We start from the raw sequence: 19551 nt of genomic DNA on the forward strand, positions 1-19551 counted from the left end.
CGTTATGAAACTCGGTATGGGTCATCAGCACAATGCCCTGAAGGAGCATACCAAGTTTAGGACCAGCGCCACCTTGTGGTCAAAAGTTATAACAAAATTTACAAAAATGCTAATAACTTTTGACTATATTAACCGATTGTAATGAAACTGTTTTCAGTAGATTCCTTGGGTCATGCTGAGAACATAGATATCAAACTTTCCATAGTCAGCTGAACTTCCTGTCCGCCATATTGTTTTTCTTTAAAAACCTACTTTTTCAAACTCCTCCTAGACCGTTGCTTTTCACCAAAATCGAACCGTATCATCTTCAGACCATGCTGACAAAAAGTTATGGATTTCAAGTTGATAAGTCAAACCGTTTTCGTATACCGGAGCAAAGAATTTGAGAGATGATGCAAAAATTACTCTTGAAGCTGTATCTCTACAATGCTTTGACATATTCAGACCAAACTTGGTACGTGTCATCACAAGCATGACCTGAGGCATCATACAGTGTTTCGGTGCAGCGCCACCTACTGGAGTGGAGATATGAAAAATGGCTATTTTTGCTTATAACTTCTGATGGGTTTGACCAAAATTCATTAATTTGGTATGGGTCATCAGGACAATGCCTTGAAGCAGCCTGAGAAGTTTCGGACCAGCGCCACCTCGTGCTCAAAAGTTATAACAAACTTGACAAAAATGCTAATAACTTTTTTTTCTAATTGCTCACTGCTGCTGTTGGTCTGATGCTCACGGCCATGTTGGCTGGCTTCTTGTGCCGTTTTTGTGCTTGGCCCCGTAATTGCTGCTTGCAGCTATATTTATTATTATTATTATTATTATTATTATTATTGTTAAAGAATTTATTTCCATTATCTTGGTCTAGAAAGGACCATGCCATGGTACAGTGAGCACACTCGGGCCCTAAAAACTGCAGCCAGAAAAATGGAGCGTAGCTGGAAGAAAACAAATCTAGAAGTATTTCGCTTTTCCTGGAGAGAGAAAATGATAGATTACAGAAAGGCCTTAAAAACTGCTAGATCTGCCTATTTTTCAAAACTCTTAGAAGAAAATAAACACAACCCTAGGTATTTATTTGATACAGTGGCTAAATTAAGAAGAAATAAAGCTTCAACTTCTGATGTTTCCAAAGACAACAGCAGTAACGACTTCTTTACTTGCAAGATTGATAATATTAGAGAGAAAATTATAACCATGCAACCGTCTACTACAGTAACGTGTCAGACATTGCATTGTAGTGTCCCTGAGGAAAAATTCCTTTCATTTACTGCTTTAGGAGAGGAAGAATTGTCTAAACTTGTTAAATCATCAAAATCAACAACATGTATGTTAGACCCTATACCAACTAAGCTATTGAAAGAGATGCTTCCAGAAGTCATAGATCCCCTTCTTAATATTGTTAATTCATCTTTGTCATTAGGATACGTACCAAAAACTTTTAAGCTGGCTATTATTAAACCTCTTATTAAAAAACCACAACTAGATCCTAAAGAATTAGTCAATTACAGGCCGATCTCAAATCTTACTTTCTATCAAAAATACTAGAAAACAGTTTCATTGCAACTATGTTCCTTTTTAGAAAGAAATAATATCTGTGAGGATTTCCAGTCAGGATTTAGACCGTACCATAGTACTGAGACTGCTCTCATTAGAGTTACTAATGATTTGCTCTTATCATCAGATCGTGGTTGTATCTCTCTATTAGTGTTACTGGATCTTAGTGCTGCATTTGACACTATCGATCACAATATTCTCTTAAATAGACTTGAAAACTATGTTGGCATTAGTGGAATCATTTTTATTGTTTGTTTTTATGTTTAGTCATAGCTACTTTTCCTCCTGGGACTACAGTATGTACAGTAATTAACTGTATTGTTTTGCTGTTTAATTGTATATGCTTCGATTACCATTAGCTTATGAACCCTATATTGTACATGTAAATGTGCCTTATGTGTCTTTACAGGTATGTTTGGGATTTCTTTTCATTTGTCCATATACATGTTTACTGATGTAAACAAATAATAGAAGAACTAGATATAACCTTTATCTTTGTTTTTTGTTTTTTGTTTGTTTGTTTTTTACTGGTGGTGTAAAGGAATAAGAATGGCACTCTTAGTGCGTGTTTAATCATGTTTTATTTAATGTTTTGTTAGTGCGTCATTGTGTCATGACTTTGAGGCGCACATCATTACTAACTCATGATTAATCAGCCTTACACTAACTTAAACTCATGGCTTGTTAATGCATTATTTTGTCATGACTTTACTTGAGAGGGCCCATCATAATTAACTCTTTATTAACTAACCATACACTAACATCATAATGTTCATGACAAAGCTGCAGTCGAAAGATTAAACTCTGATAATATTAAATTTACTTTTAAAGTGTTACCATTATTATTATTATTATTATTATTATTATTATTGTTAAAGAATTTATTTCCATTATCTTGGTCTAGAAAGGACCATGCCATGGTACAGTGAGCACACTCGGGCCCTAAAAACTGCAGCCAGAAAAATGGAGCGTAGCTGGAAGAAAACAAATCTAGAAGTATTTCGCATTTCCTGGAGAGAGAAAATGATAGATTACAGAAAGGCCTTAAAAACTGCTAGATCTGCCTATTTTTCAAAACTCTTAGAAGAAAATAAACACAACCCTAGGTATTTATTTGATACAGTGGCTAAATTAAGAAGAAATAAAGCTTCAACTTCTGATGTTTCCAAAGACAACAGCAGTAACGACTTCTTTACTTGCAAGATTGATAATATTAGAGAGAAAATTATAACCATGCAACCGTCTACTACAGTAACGTGTCAGACATTGCATTGTAGTGTCCCTGAGGAAAAATTCCTTTCATTTACTGCTTTAGGAGAGGAAGAATTGTCTAAACTTGTTAAATCATCAAAATCAACAACATGTATGTTAGACCCTATACCAACTAAGCTATTGAAAGAGATGCTTCCAGAAGTCATAGATCCCCTTCTTAATATTGTTAATTCATCTTTGTCATTAGGATACGTACCAAAAACTTTTAAGCTGGCTATTATTAAACCTCTTATTAAAAAACCACAACTAGATCCTAAAGAATTAGTCAATTACAGGCCGATCTCAAATCTTACTTTCTATCAAAAATACTAGAAAACAGTTTCATTGCAACTATGTTCCTTTTTAGAAAGAAATAATATCTGTGAGGATTTCCAGTCAGGATTTAGACCGTACCATAGTACTGAGACTGCTCTCATTAGAGTTACTAATGATTTGCTCTTATCATCAGATCGTGGTTGTATCTCTCTATTAGTGTTACTGGATCTTAGTGCTGCATTTGACACTATCGATCACAATATTCTCTTAAATAGACTTGAAAACTATGTTGGCATTAGTGGAATTGCATTGGCATGGTTCAAATCATACTTATCTGACCGTTATCAGTTTGTAGTAGTAAACGATGAGATATCATATCAATCACAAGTTAAATATGGAGTACCGCAAGGCTCAGTATTAGGACCGTTGCTTTTCACTCTGTACATGCTACCCTTGGGAGATATCATTAGGAAGCATGGCATTAGTTTTCATTGTTACGCTGATGATACTCAGCTCTATATTTCTTAACGCCCTGACGAAACTTAGCAATTCACAAAATTAACAGAATGCATAGCTGACATAAACTGGATGACCAGTAATTTCCTACTACTAAATTCAGAAAAAACAGATATTCAAATTTTTGGACCAAAAACTTCTTCACGTAATAACCTAGAATACTGTCTAACACTTGATGGCTGCTCTGTTAAGTCTTCGTCGTCAGTTAGGAACCTGGGTGTGCTCTTTGATACCAATCTTTCATTTGAAGGCCATGTTACTAGCATCTGTAAAACCGCTTTCTTCCATCTTAAAAATATATCTAAACTACGACATATGCTCTCAATGAAGAATGCAGAACAGTTAGTTCATGAGTTCATGACCTCGAGGTTAGATTACTGTAACGCTCTACTGGGTGGTTGTTCATCCTGCTTGATAAATAAACTACAGCTCGTACAAAATGCAGCAGCTAGAGTTCTTACTAGAACTAGGAAGTATTCTCCTATTTGGCACCTAAACTCTGGAACAACCTTCCTAGCGTTGTTCGGGATGCAGACACACTCTGTCAGTTTAAATCTAGACTAAAAACGCATCTCTTTAACCTGGCATACACATAACACATTATATATTTATATTTTCAAATCCGTTAAAGGATTATTAGGCTGCATAAATTAGTTCAGCCGGAACCGGGAACACTTCCTATAACATCAGATGTACTTGTTACATCAGAAAAAGAATGGCATCTATGCTAATATTAGTCTTTCTGTTTATCCCGGGGCCGTTTCCAGATGAGACCGAGGACCGGTGCCTTGACACGACCACAACGCAGCCCTGTATCAGCAGAGATAGAGTCGACTAGATCATCCATTGTGAAGACATCATCAACACGACAGCCAGTGCCACAGTTTCCTCAAAATTATAATCACGATTACAAATCATGTTTATTCTATCAAAAGAGTAATGAAACTATGAATATTTTGCAAATTCTTTACCAACCTACATTTCACCCAAAAGGCCTGTAGGTGGCACAAAGACTTAAATTTAACCAACTATGATAACTTCGTTAGATGGTAAATCAATACAAAACATGGTTTTGGTGAGCGCTTTGTAATATGTATTCACATTAGATTTTAAAGCAACACAATTCGTTTGCAATAAGACAAACCAGATTCAAATTGCCTGGCAAAATTCGTAAAGCAAAGAAAAATCATTTCTAGCTGATCAACATTATGAAAACTGGTAAAACCTTTAGGAACTTCAAAAGATAAACCAGCGAAATTCCTAATATTACTTCCAATATTTCCAAATTATGTTCATTTTCATAGAGCGGGCCAATATCGTGACGTTTATTTAAAATCAATCAAGAGAAGCAGATATCGTTATCGTGATAAAATACGATTAATCGTGCAGCCCTAATTTAATTTAATTTGACTTGACATTTGATATTCAACAGTATCCTTGACATTTATTCAACAGTGCTTTTGATCTGCCTGCATTGACACTCTTCTTTAAAAGGAAAAATTATATACCAATTATCAATGTAAAGCTGCTTTGACACAATCTGCATTGTAAAAAGCGCTATAAATAAGGGTGACTTGACTTGACCATTTCAAAATTATCTAACATTTCCAGGTTCAGCATGAGTCCTGGATCACAAAACTTTAATAAAATAAATTAAAGTAACATAATCTGAGAATCTGAGATCTCAGTGTTTCATATGCAAATAAAGAAAAAAAAGTTTAATGTTTGCCAAATGATTTCACTATAAAACGGCATTATTATTTTTTTTACAGAAAATATGTGAAGGTAAAGTTTCCACGCAGCAAAAGAGTTTTATTCCTGTAGTCAAGTCAAGTCAAATTTATTTATATAGCGCTTTTTACAATTGGTAATTGTTTAAAAGCAGCTTTACATATTAGAAGCACAGAAAAAAAATAAGAGAAGACAAGTAGTGTCCTCACCCACACTGTATCAGTGGTTTAATCAGGTCTGAGTCTAAACTAGTGCTATTGTGAGAGAGACGGAGAGCTGTCATTCCCTCAGTGACAGTCAATGTTTGTACTGAGAAAAGATCATGTGCTTAAGAAAAGTGTCAGTGAGAGTTACAGATGTAACAGAGAGCGGTGCGATCCCGTGAAGGGTGGCAAATAGAGCAGAAACTTTGATTCACCTCTAAAGCTACAGACATGAATCCATAAAAAACATCAGCCAACAGCAGAGTACATTACCAGTTGCAGTCGTCACCCGTGTCACAGTTGAAATGGCCAAGATAAGTTTAAAGACATCTAAAAAATAACGATGAATACAAATTAGCATATAAAAACATATAAATATAAGCTTGCACTTAAAATTACAGTTCACCCAAAAATGAAAATTCTACCATGTCATTCCAAACCAGTATGACTTTTTCTTTCACACAGAAAACAAAATCATTTCTATCCTGGATTTTCCTGTTATCCCGACCCATCTTTTCCACATAATGAAACTCTTGTTCAAACTGACAAAAAAAAAAAAAAAAAAAAAAATTCACCATTGCAGTAATCTATACAGCATGATTTGTGTGTCATATTCCACATCTTCTAAAGTCAAACAGCAGCTTTGTGTGAGGAGCAGATGAAATTTAAAATACTCACTCAATCATCATGAATTTCAGAAGATTACATTCAGGATGTTTTTAACACTTTGGAAACTGGTTCAGTTTCCATTTATTGCATATAAAAAATGTTATTATTAGATTTAGTTTGGCTGCTGTAACTGAGTTATAACAGCCTGACAAGCAATAATCATTATTTGACCTGAATCACCAAACTCATTTAGAGTCCAATCTCTGAGTTAGATTATTGATTACAGCAGTCCTGACGGGCCACTGTCCTGCAGAAATATACACAACTGGAAGTTTCTATAATGCCTAATTAGACCTTGATTATCTGGTTCAGGTGTGTTTAATTGGAGCTGAATTCTGCAGGTCAGTGGCCTTTTTTTTTTTTTTTTTGAAAAACGCTTTCATTTAGACACACAGACATCAAAAAACAGTCTGTGAGTCTCAACAATGGTGACAATAATAAAGCATATGCTGCGTTCATGCCACCTTGTATTTACTGGAATCTTGAGATGACAACACTTGACGTTATATTTGGAGCTGTTCACATCCTTGGACTGGGAATTATGCATTTCAAGGCACCATTATCAACGTGTGTGTTTGTGTGTGTGTGTGTGTGTGTGTGTGTGTAGGTGTTTGTGTGTGTGTGTGTGTGTGTGTGTAGGTGTGCGTGTGTGTGTGTGTGTGAGTGAGTGAGTGAGTGTGAGTGTGTGAGTGAGTGAGTAACTCAAAGGTATTTCCAGTGCTTGTTAATAAGCATTTATAGGCAGGTAATAAGATCTGATAATTTAAGAGGCAATCTACTGCAGACAGAGAGTAAGAACCAAATACGTATTGTGCACAATCTTTATTAACTAAATCACGAACACATAGCTAAACTAACACATAACATACACGCAGGTCACACACATGCATAGGTAAAAATGAACAATGATAGAGTTGAACCGAAGTGGGACAGAAAATTGAACTATGGGAAAAAGTCAAAAACAATGTGGAAAAGACCATCAGTTTTTCTCAGTAATAAAGCACCTTTTCTAACAAAGTTGATTCACATATTAGTACTGAATCGCTGTTTAGTGTTTAAATGTACGATACTTGCAAAATGCCTTTACTCTGTTGCTATTATGGTGCATTCAAGTCCTTTTGGGAAGTTCGTATTTACGAGGTGGGAAGTCGTGTTTACAATGGTAGGTGCGTTCAAGTCACTTTCGTCAGAGTATGATGGCGGTGTGCTATCTCTAAATTGATAATATTAATAATTACACAAAACAACAACACTTCTACTTCTAGAAAATTTAGAGCAAAGATTGTGCATTGGTTGTATGTTGCTTTTTTATGTTTTTATATGTTTTTAATTAATTTATGAAGCCATTGTAAACTTTATCGTTACATATTATATTGTTATATTATGATGCTATCGTATTTTTTGCTGGGAATTAGCTAGCTAAGTATTATGGTATTTCCCCATGTTTCTCACTGACAACTCATACAGATCGGGGCTTAAAGAAAATCCCGAGCTCCCCACTTGTATTTACGACATTGTGGTGGTGTTCAGGTGTGTTCAGCTCGTAAATACAATCTTTCCGACGTGACTTGAACGCACCATTACTCTGCAGGCTGAGGAGAAATCCTTGATGGTTTGGTCCGAAGTCGTAATCAATATCTTCTGCGTTAGATGAAGAAATATGAAACAACTTAAGCTGTTAATTTGACTCTTGCAGTAGGAAAGATGAGCACATGGCTGGGGTGCAGGTTCAGGACTACAGGCCTTGGCCTGAAGAGACCTTCAGTATGGGTGTCACGTTTCCGCCCACTGCTGCTTCCCTCCACTCCCCACCGGTGGTGTGTGTTTCACCATTAAGACTTTTTCATTGCACACACGCAGTCACTTCACTCTGGAACACATTTCCCACAATACCCCAGCTAGGCACTGATCACACTCACACCTGTTTCCCATCAGGAACCCTTTATAAGCTGCACTCCCTCAGACACACGTTGCTGGGTGCTCGGCAGTTGACCGGTTGAATGCTTGGTGAACACATTGTTCTTTGAAAGTTTTTCGAGTGGAGCAGAGCGATTCTGGAAATTCCAAAAACGGATCATAATATTTATCAGACATTTAAGGCAGTTGAGCACGACTGTTCCGTGAAGGGATCGGAGATAGGTAGGTGGGGGAAAATGGTTTACAATGAAAGGAGATATTAAAGAAGTACAGTGGATAAGAGGGGAGAGATGAATAATAAGAAAGATAAAAGAAGAAAGAGTATGAAGTGAAAATTATGATGATTCTGAAAATGATGGCGAAAATCAAGAAACTTTTCAGAAAGAAATGGAGAAATATGACATTGTAATACACTTTAATGAAAAGAATCAGGAAATAATGAAAAAAGTTAGCCCATTTGTGCTAACTACCACTCTGGCAAAAAAAATAGGGGAAATTGAGTTTGCGAAAATCCTTAATGATGGTAATTTATTGGTAAAATGTGCTGATGCAGGGCAAATGGAGAAAGCTCTGAAAATTAAGGTAACAGCAAAATGCAATTAAGGTAGAAAACATAGGAAAGGTCGGAACAAGGAAAAAAGGTGGAAAGATAGGTGTGATAACGGGGGTACCAATGAGTGTAAAGATGGAGGAAATAAAGAAGAATATTAAAGTGGCAAAAGTTGTGAATGTTCAAAGAATGAAAACAACAAGGGATGGAGTAGTAAAGGACAGTGAGACAGTGCCAATAGAATTTGAAGAAGAGATTGTGCCAAAGAAAGTATTCCTGGGGTTTATGAGTTACCCAGTGATGATGTATATACCAAAACCAATGAGATGCTTTAAATGTCAAAGGTTTGGTCACACTGCAAAAAACTAATAATAGGCAGAGAAGATATGCAAGATGTGGAGGAGACCATTATTATGGAGAGTGTGGCTCAGGGGTTCCGCCAAAGTGTTGCAGTTGTGGAGGAGCCCAAAATGTGTGAAGTAATGAGACGGAAGACAACTATTCAAAAGATAAGAGTGAAAAAAGAAAAATTACCTATGCAGAAGCTGTTAAGGTATCTATGGAAAAGGAAAGTAAAACACACGAGAAGGTAGAGATGGATACACTGGAGCAACAGCAAATCAACACTGAAGGACTGTATATAAAGAAAACGGATTTAGTAAAATTTATAGCAGGTGTGATAAATAGTACAGCTGAAGTAAAATCCACAAATGACAAAATCCAGTTAGTGGTTAAAGCTGCAGTCAATCATTTGGGATTATTGGGACTGACATGGGAAGAGATGAGGGAGACCCTTACTAATCAGTCAAGTCAACAGTCATTATGGGTTGGTTGGTTGGTAATAATAATGGTTTTTAACGAGTTCGTTTGCCCATATAATCTTTAGGATATTAGGTTAGCTAATTTGGCTTGCTGTCCACTGAGGAGGGGCTCGATGAAGCATCTTCAACTCGAGCTCTGATACACCCCCCAGTGAATAAATATAGGATGTGATTACATAGGGCAAGGTACCTGAAATGAAGGTGGAGTTTGGGGAGGTGGAGGGATGCTGAAACAGCTGAGACTGACGAGAGGTAAGCAGCTGCTTATATACTCTGGCTGTTGATTGGAAGATTAGATGGGCTCGCTACTCCCTAAATTACGTTTAGGAACTTCACTTATTTTACAATGGAATGCCATGAGCCTATTGGGTAATGGACAGGAGTTTAAACAGTTCATGAATGAGTTAGATGAGAAACCGGATGTTGTGTGTATTAAAAAAAACATAGTTGAAGCCAAATTTAGTCTTATGTGATGCATGGGTATTCAATAATAAGGAGAGATAGAATTTCTGGTGAGGGTGGAGGAGGATGTGCTGTTTTTATTAAGATGAGAATTCCATATAGATTAATGGGGAAAGGTGAGGATCAAGAGTGCATAGTGGTGGAGGTGTGGGAGAGGGGAGAGGCAATTAGTATTATTAACTGTTACAACCCATGTAAAAGACAGGAATTAGAAAAGCTATTAAGGATATCAGGACAAGACAGACAAAAAGTAATCTGGTGCGCATATTTTAATGGTCATAGCTCAGTATGGGGAAGTAATCATACAGACACTAATGGTAGGTTAATTGAAGAATTGATGGAAGCATAATTCATCTTAACAGTGGCTGTCCTACCACGAAGAGCCAAACAGAGTGGAGACCAACACAGAAGATTGCTTTTAATCTTATAAAGAAGAGAGTGATAGTTCCATTTAGCAATGTGTGAAAGTGAAGAAAAAACTCTAATCCCCAGATAATTAAACTGGTCGATAATTGGAATCATAGTGGGTAAGGCCTGAATCTCTGATTTAGCAGCTATATTTAGGGGTAGAAGTACGAATTTGCTCCAATTAATTTTTTAACCAGACAATTTACTGAATGTATTGAATAATTTTAAGCATTCACTAACAGAATCTGTGATATTTGATAGATACAAAAGAAAAACCTGACTGATCATATTTGATCAAGTCTCCTACACACCGATCCAATCACCAATCCAAAAAGGCCAAAACTTTTGCCATTAGCTTTGAATCTGTGGATAGGAGGCTAATTGGCCTGTAACTAGAACACTCAAAGGGATCCTTTCCTTTCTTCAACAGTAAAGTTATCAAAGATGTGTTTTGGTTTCCATGTAGAGCACTTTTTTCTAGCAAAACTAAAAGAATTAAGCATCAATGGAGCCACTATGTATGGAAGCATATGTGTATCAGAATTCAATTTGCAATGTAAAATGCAAAATGGCAATGCAATATGTAAAATGACAATGCATTTCTGTATTTAAATTTACATTTTCCATACCATATATGCAATGTTTGGAGCAAAATGATAATTCAAATTCAATAATATAATTTACATTTGCCATTTCCTACACTACGTTTAACATATAATTTAAACATATATTTTAATGCTTTATAAGTTGCAAAATTAACATGTATTACAGAAATGATTATATATGTTTAACACGTTCAAGTGGATTTGAAAATGCATTTCGAGCCGATCACGTCCCCACCCTGCCCTGTCAATCACTGCATTAAGGCGGTGCAAGTTGTTGGAAACATGGCAGCAGCATAGCTATGAAGAGCGAGGCATAAACTGGCAGATGAAGCTGAGCAAGAACAGAGAAATGTCAATATTCCTGCAGATTATGCACTTCTGTCAGTCATAGAGCCAGTACATTTTTAGAAGCATAGATATTTATGGTTATGGCGTCTCGCAGAGAACGTGCCTTATGCTCGTGAGGTGAGCGCATTCGCGCAGCTCGAAGTGCTGAAACAGACGCATCGAATGAGCGGTGCTTTACAACAGGTTCTTTTACTCATAGAAATAATCTTAAACAAGCTGTCCGAGATTACTGCTTGCTCTATAGGTTGTCTGTTTTTCTCTTTTTATCGTTCTGATTATTGTTTATTTATCATTTAATAAAATGATGTGTAGTCCATCTTGATGCTATGAGTTTTATTTGTAATAATAATAATAATAATAATAATAATAATTTCAATTCCCAAAAATAATTTCACACACTAGAAATCACTTTGGTCTGATGTGAACAGGTGCTGGTGGTGTGATGATGTGGAGGATATTTTCTTGGCACAGTTTGGGCCAATGGACCATATGCGCGGAGCGTTCTTTAGAACTTCCACAATAATATAAACCAGCTGGAAAACTTCCCGTGAAATTTAACTTGATGGAGCCCAACGATACCGGTGTTAGGGTAGTAATTACAGGGGAATGATCAGATAAAAGAAGTGGCAGAATATCAACTTTACTAAGAAAAGGAATAAAAGAAGGGGACATAAGTAAATAGTCTATCCTTTAATAGCTCTTATGACGAGCTGTATAGAATGTATAGACCCTGGCACCGTCATTTTGCAGAAGCCAGACATCAAATATGTTAGAGTTTCGCAAAAATGAGATAAAGCATCCAGTAATCACTGAATCAGCCTAAGAGGCCTGAGATCTATCTAGCTGAGGATCCAACACAGCATTAAAATTGCCCACTAAAACCACAAGACAGTCTTCCAAATTTAAAACTAAACGTAATAATTCTTAAAAAAATAGGGGATCACCCTCGTTAGGTGCATATATAGACATAAAAGCATATTTAGTATTATTTAGGGAACCAACAACATAGGTACTTCTGTCTTCTGTATCTTCACCAGAACGTATAATTGAAAAATTTGTAGAACGCCTAGACAGTATCAGCACTCCTTTAGTCTTATTGCCTGCCGAAATGAGGAGATCACTTTGAAGTATCTATTTTGAAAGCGATGTACGTCATCTCATTTCAAATGAGACTCTTGAATAAGGGCGATAGTGTCAGGGTTCTGTCACTTCAGTCTTGTTTATTCCTTGGTTTTGTGACAGAGCACTGTTCACTCCCGTCGTGTTTTTGTGTGAGCGTACGGTCTCGAGTGTTCTCAGGGCTGTGCGCTCTCTTGTCTGCATGCCTTGTTTCATGTTGGGATCGTGGCGTTCGGATTCCGGCACTCGTGTCTAGTTTGGTTTCGGTTTCGTGTCGGGGTTTGGACACTCGCGCTCCCAGTCCTGTCTTTATTGTGAGCGCACGGTTTGTGTGTACTTTCACTTGCCGTGCGCTCTTGTCTCATGTTTTGTGTAGCACGCGGTTATTTACACCTGCCGCGTGCTTTCATGTTGTGTTGTTGTCTTGTACAGCACGCAGTCTGTGTTTCACGTGCTGCGTGCTCTCATGTTGTCTTGTTTTGTGTGAACACGTGGCTTATGAGTTTTCATAGTCACGTGTTCGTGTCTCGTCTTGTGTAAGCACATGGCTTGTGATTTGTCTTCATTGGCCATGTGCTTGTGTCTTTGTTTTGTTTGGTGTGAGCACATGGCTTGTCGTGTTTCTTTGTGCCATGTGCTCTCATGTCTATTGTCTTGACCCCGCCCATTTGTTACCTGATTATTGGTTGATTAGCCTGTCCTCCCTCATTACCTGCCTCATTTGCTCTCCTATTTATTCTCCTTGTGTTTGCAGTCCTGTGCTGGTTCGTTGTCGTATTTCTCCTTGTGTGTCGTCAAGTCTAGTCAAGTCAAGTCCCTGTCAGTTCAGTCAAGTCAAGTTTAAGTTATAGTCTGTTTTCCCCCTCGGGGTTGTTTTTGTTGTGTTTTTGTTTTTATTTTTATTATTAATAAAGCCCTTCCTTTCCTGCAATTGAGTCCTAGCTCCTTCCACCACCCACCCCACCTGACAGATGGAGACCCTTTTAGGCCCTGTAGGTAATCTAAGCATTTGGTTTGCTTAATGGGGCTATTTAGACCATTAACGTTCCATGACAATATATTTATAGCCATGTTATTGGGTAACAGTGATATCCAGACCAACCAGAATGAACAATAAGTGGGAGGACCATAAAATAATCCCCAGGAAAGATAGCAGCAATCAAAATATATGCATACACATACATGTACCTCCAAATAACGTTATTATGCATATAATTGTATACATAAAACTGATTAAACTTACGTGGCGGACTCGGGCATAGAACAAAAAAACACAAACAAGAACAGTAACAAAATGGGCAGTAAGCAAAGAGTTGAAACACACTCTTCTACCTGGCCACAAAGTAAAAATCGTCTCGGTTACGTATGTAACCCCCGTTCCCTGAAGGAGGGAACGGAGACGTACGTCAGTAGTGACCGTCGAATTGGGATATCGCTAGAGAGCCCTATCAGCTTCAAGTGAACTAAAACAAGCCAATGGAATTGGCATGCGATATTTGCATAATGCGCACCACCTCCGACAGGTGTATATAAATAGGAAGCAGATGCAATCGTACTCTGTTTTTCGCTGAGGAGACAACTAGTGTCCGCACAACAGCGAGGGTACAGAAACTGTGGCGATGGGACGTACTTCTCCGTTCCCTCCTTCAGGGAACGAGGGTTACATATGTAACCGAGACGTTCCCCTTCAGTCGGTCACGTTCGATGTACGTCAGTAGTGACCGACGAATTGGGATCCCAAATAAAGCGCCACAGTTACGAAACCCCTTCCAGTGCTCAGTGCAAGCTCTAGCCACCCATCGCACCAATTGGGACGGTGAAGGGGGCGAGCTTACGCCGAGAGAGTCTAGTGCTGTTCCGACATACCCACTAAGTAAACTAGACTACACTGGGGAAGCGAACCCGTAGGGGAGGCTGCGGAGGCCACTACCTACCCAATGGGGGAGGAGTTTACGTGGAGAATACTCATGTGGACTGGCCCGGGGGGCAGTACGCATATGGAGTCCCTGGGTTGGCTCCACCTGGGTAGGGGGAGACTCATCTGACAGGTGACAGCAGAGCTGGCTCTGCTAAGGGAAAGACACAGACTCGCCCGTAGGGAGTTTTAAACCGTGGATGATGCACATATGGGACCGCTCACGTAGAGGAATCACGACATATGGGCCCCAGCCAACTGACAGCATCAGTGACAGATGTAGGCCTGGCATCAGACACTCCGCAATGTCCGAGCCGAAGGGGGAGGCGGAGGAACTCGACAGGGTTCGCCAAGCGGGGAACATGACTGGAGTCAAAATATGTATGTATCAGGCCCAGGGGGCGGGAATGGCATTGCAAGCCGACACTTAGAGTGGGTTCAACGCGTCTACCGGCTAGTGGAAGTGAGTACACAGGAAGATACCGGCTCTACACGTAGGCTATAGAATCTAGCAAACGTGTTGGGTGTCGCCCAGCCCGCAGCTCTACAGATATCTGTCAGCGAGGCGCCATGAGCCAGCGCCCACCAGAGGCCACCCCTCTGGTGGAGTGGGTTCTCAACCCGAGCGGGCAAGGCACGCCCTGGGATTCGTACGCCAAGGCGATGGCATCCACTATCCAGTGGGCCATCCTCTGCTTGGAGACAGCCTTTCCCTTCTGCTGGCCTCCGTAACAGATGAAGAGCTGATCTGAGGTCCTGAAGCTTCGCATTCTGTCCACGTACACATGCAGAGCGCGGACGGGACAGAGCAAAGCTAGGGCTGGGTCTGCCTCCTCGGAAGGCAGCGCTTGCAGGTTTACTACCTGATCTCTGAAGGGAGTGGTAGGAACCTTGGGCACATATCCGGGCCGGGGTCTCAGGATGACATGAGAGTCACCGGGCACGAACTCTAGGCATGATTCGTCGACCGAAAATGCGTGCAGATCCCCTACCCTCTTCAGAGAAGCCAATGCAACCAGGAGGACGGTCTTGAGAGACAGTACTTTTAACTCGACTGCTTGCAAAGGTTCGAAGGGCTGACCCCGGAGAGATGTAAGAACCAGGGTCAGACCCCAAGAGGCTATGGAGGAAGGGTGAGGAGGATTTAGTCTCCTCGCCCCCCTCAGGAACCTTACGATCAGATTGTGTTTCCCCAGGGACTTACCCTCAACTGCGTGGTGATGTGCAGCGATAGCGGCAACATACACCTTCAGGGTGGAGGGAGACAGCCTTCGCTCCAACCCTTCTTGCAGGAAGGAAAGCACGGATATGACCGAGCATAATCGGGGGTCCTCTTGGCGAGAGGCGCACCATTCGACGAATAGGTTCCACTTCAGCGCATAGAGGCTCCTCGTGGAAGGAGCTCTAGCGGAAGTGATGGTGTCTACGACCGCTTGCGGGAGATCACTCAGAACCTCCGCATCCCGTCCAGGGACCACACGTGGAGGTTCCACAGGTCGGGACGCGGGTGCCATAGGGTGCCCCGTCTCTGAGTCAGGAGGTCCTTCCTCAGAGGAATCGGCCAAGGAGGGGCTGTCGTGAGGAGCATGAGGTCCGAGAACCAGGTCCGAGTGGGCCAGTACGGCGCCACCAACAAGACCTGCTCCCCGTCCTCCCTGACCTTGCACAGGAGTTGTGCGAGAAGGCTCACTGGGGGAAACGCATATTTGCGCAGACCCTGGGGCCAGCTGTGTGCCAGGGCATCCGTGCCGAGCGTGCCGCCGGTCAGGGAATAGAACCACTGGCAGTGGGCAGTTTCTGGGGAGGCAAACAGGTCTACCTGGGCCTCGCAGAAATGCTGCCAAATCAGCTGAACCGCCTGGGGGTGGAGCCGCCACTCGCCCGCAAGTGGAGGCTGCCGTGAGAGCTCATCGGCTGCACGGTTGAGCACACCTGGGACATGAGTGGCCCAAAGGGACCTCAGATGCTTCTGACTCCACAGCAAGAGATGGCGGGTGAGTTGCGACATGCGATGGGAGCGTAGACCACCTTGACGGTTGATGTACGCAACGGCCGCAGTGCTGTCCGAGCGGACCAGTACGTGCTTGTCTGACAGCAGCTCCTTGAAGCGGCCCAGTGCAAGATGTACTGCCAGCAACTCCAGGCAATTTATATGCCAATGCAGTTGGGGCCTCGTCCACAGACCCGATGCTGCATGCCCGTTGTACGTGGCCCCCCCATCTGGTGGCGGAGGCATCTGTGGAAACCACAGCGTGCCTGGACACCTGTTCCAGGGGCACTCCCGCCCGCAGGAACGAGGGGTCCGACTACCAGATGAGGGTGCGACGGCAGCTCGGTGTCACGGGAACACCGCGCTGCCACGCCCATCTCGGGACCCGGCCACGAAGCCAGTGTTGAAGCGGCCTCATATGGAGCAATCCGAGCTGCGTTACCGCGGCTGCAGATGCCATATGCCCCAGGAGCCTCTGAAATAGTTTCAGTGGGGCCGCTGTCCTGCGCTTGAGCGTGCTCAGGCAGGTCAACACCGACTGCACGCGTTCCTCGGTGAGGCGCGCAGTCCGGGCGACCGAGTCTAGCTCGAGACCGAGATAAGAGATCCTCTGCCCGGGGGAGAGTTTGGTCTTGTCCCAGTTGACCTGAAGCCCCAACCGGCTGAGGTGAGCTAAAACCATATCCCTGTGTTCGCACAACTGCGCTCGCGAGCTGGCCAGGATCAAACAGTCGTAGAGGTATTTGAGAATACGAACGCCTTGTTCCTTGAGGGGAACAATGGCCGCCTCCGCAACCTTCGTGAAGATGCAGGGCGACAGGGCCAGCCCGAAGGGTAGGACTTTGTACTGATATGCTCGACCCTCGAACGCAAACCGTAGGAAGGGTCTGTGGCGAGGCAGAATCGAGTATGCGTCCTTCAGGTCGATCTTCAGGTTGATCGCTGCAAACCAATCCCGGGGACCGACGCATTCGAAAACGCGCTTCTGCGTGAGCATCTTGAACGGCAACTTGTGAAGGTACCGGTTCAAGACGCACGGATCCAGGATTGGCCATAGCCCACCGCCCGTTTTGGTACAATGAAGTAGGGGGATGTAAAACCCCGACTTCATATCAGCTGGAGGGACCGGCTCGATTGCATCCTTCGCCAGGAGGACAGCAATCTCCGCCCGGAGAACAGGTGCGTTGTCCAGTGACACCTGAGTGTAGTGGACACCCCTGAAAACCGGGGGACGCCGGGCGAACTGAATTGCATAGTCGAGTCTGATGGTACGAATGAGCCAGCTGGACAGTCTGGGGAGCGCTATCCACGCTTCCAGACACTGAGCCTGCGGGACCAAAGGCACCACGGACGCACTGGGGGTAGCGAGGCAGAGTACGGGGACCCGACTCGGACGGCATGGGAGCGGCCCGGAGTGTGGTCAGACTGGGCGCGGCCTGCACCATCACACTGCCACCTGCTGGCGATGTGAGGGGGGGCTGCGCGTGACAAGGCAGGGCCTCGCACACTGACAGCCGCAAGCAGAGTACGGGGACCCGCATGGGAGCGGCCCGGAGTGTGGTCAGACTCTGCGAGGTAGCAGTATGAATGGGAAACGGCACATGGGGTGCGGCCTGAACCACCACACTGGAACCTGCTGGTGAAGTGAGAGAGGGCTGAGAGTGGCAAGACGGGGCCTTGCACACTACCAGCCACACCCTCTTGGGACCTGGAGGATCAGATAACTGTTCTATTTGTGGGTACTGGACTCCGGAGAGCCAGCGGCGGAACAGACCAGAATTCTCCACCCGGCCCTCCTCCGGGGAAAGAACTGTTTACTTCAGCTGCAGGTCACCATATCCCCAGGACCGCCTCCTGCTTACCAACTGGGTTGGCTGCGGGGAGGGCGGGCTGGGTTTTAGGCCAGCTTGTGAGATGAGCACATCGAGAAAGTGTACTTGATGATGACACATCCCAGCAAGACTAGCCAGGGGTGTTTCCGGACCACCATGGTGAACATTGTCTGGCCAGAGGCCTGCGCCATGACCTGCATCATGCGTAGCTCAACCCTGATTTAGAACTACCCACATGCAATGAGTGCTTTGGCCTACCACGGACTTGCCGGGGGCCAAGACCCATGCAGGGCAGAGGTGCAGTGCCCGTAGCACTGCGACCCCACCCTAAAGGGTAGTGAGAGAGAAAAAACTTGTAATGCAGATTATGGCCCCTTTGGCATTCCATATTTAACTACAAAACTGCCAAGTTTTTCCCATGCACGTCCGGGCACAGGGGGCGGGGCAAGGTGAGTACGCGTCACACAACGCCCTCAGGGGCCCGGGAAAGCATGGTTGTCAAGTCTGAATCTGATTCAGCATGAGCACATCACGACTGTGGGACGCTCAGCATCATCTTCATTTTCAGAGCCCAACAATACTCTCTCCAATGTAGCAGTCGACATCTGATCCTCTGCTGGAGCTCCGACTAAGACGCTAGGTCCCTCATGAGAAGGACCAGCAATCCAAGCAGAAGCTACCAGACATGTTGGACAGTGAACGTGACACATGGCACACTGGGCGCCGACGTGGCCATGTTTTACTAAACATGAACCACCCACGGACATAGTCAAAACATGTTTGCGATGCACTAGAGGAGTGGGGGGCCCACGGAGAATGGCTCGGCAGGTATAGCCCCACTGTGATTATCTGGTCACCCAGGCTTATTAACCAAAGTAGTATTTTTCTAATTCAGAAAAATAAACTAGATCGGGGAATAATGAGGGGACTCCACCTCATTAATCCTCTGGAGTCTGAGGCTGATATGGGGCCTGGAGAAGTTTTGACATGCCCTGACATTTGTGCTTTTTTCAGTTGTTCATAAACATATTAATGGAAAAGGTGTCATTACACTGTATTCAGCACAAACTAGGCTACAATAATATGTGAGGAACATGTATGTACATGTTTGTGTTTTTGAAGGAATAACATTTATGCATGGTTATTGAAAAAACAAAAAACTTAAGTCACTGAAATAAGGCCAAAAAAAGTATAGTAAATCTGTGTTTACAATACTTTAGGGTATTGGAGGTTGTAGACTAGAGTTTTTGCTTCAGAATTATGTAAAAATTATGCTGACTACTCTTTCATATAAAACAATATATTGATTTAGTTTTTGTAAGACACTTTTTGCCATGAAACACAGTATGCATGGAGGCGTGAATCACTACTGAATAATGGG

The sequence above is a fragment of the Chanodichthys erythropterus genome, chromosome 2 (assembly GCF_024489055.1).
Source record: "Chanodichthys erythropterus isolate Z2021 chromosome 2, ASM2448905v1, whole genome shotgun sequence".
Lineage (NCBI taxonomy): Eukaryota > Metazoa > Chordata > Actinopteri > Cypriniformes > Xenocyprididae > Chanodichthys > Chanodichthys erythropterus.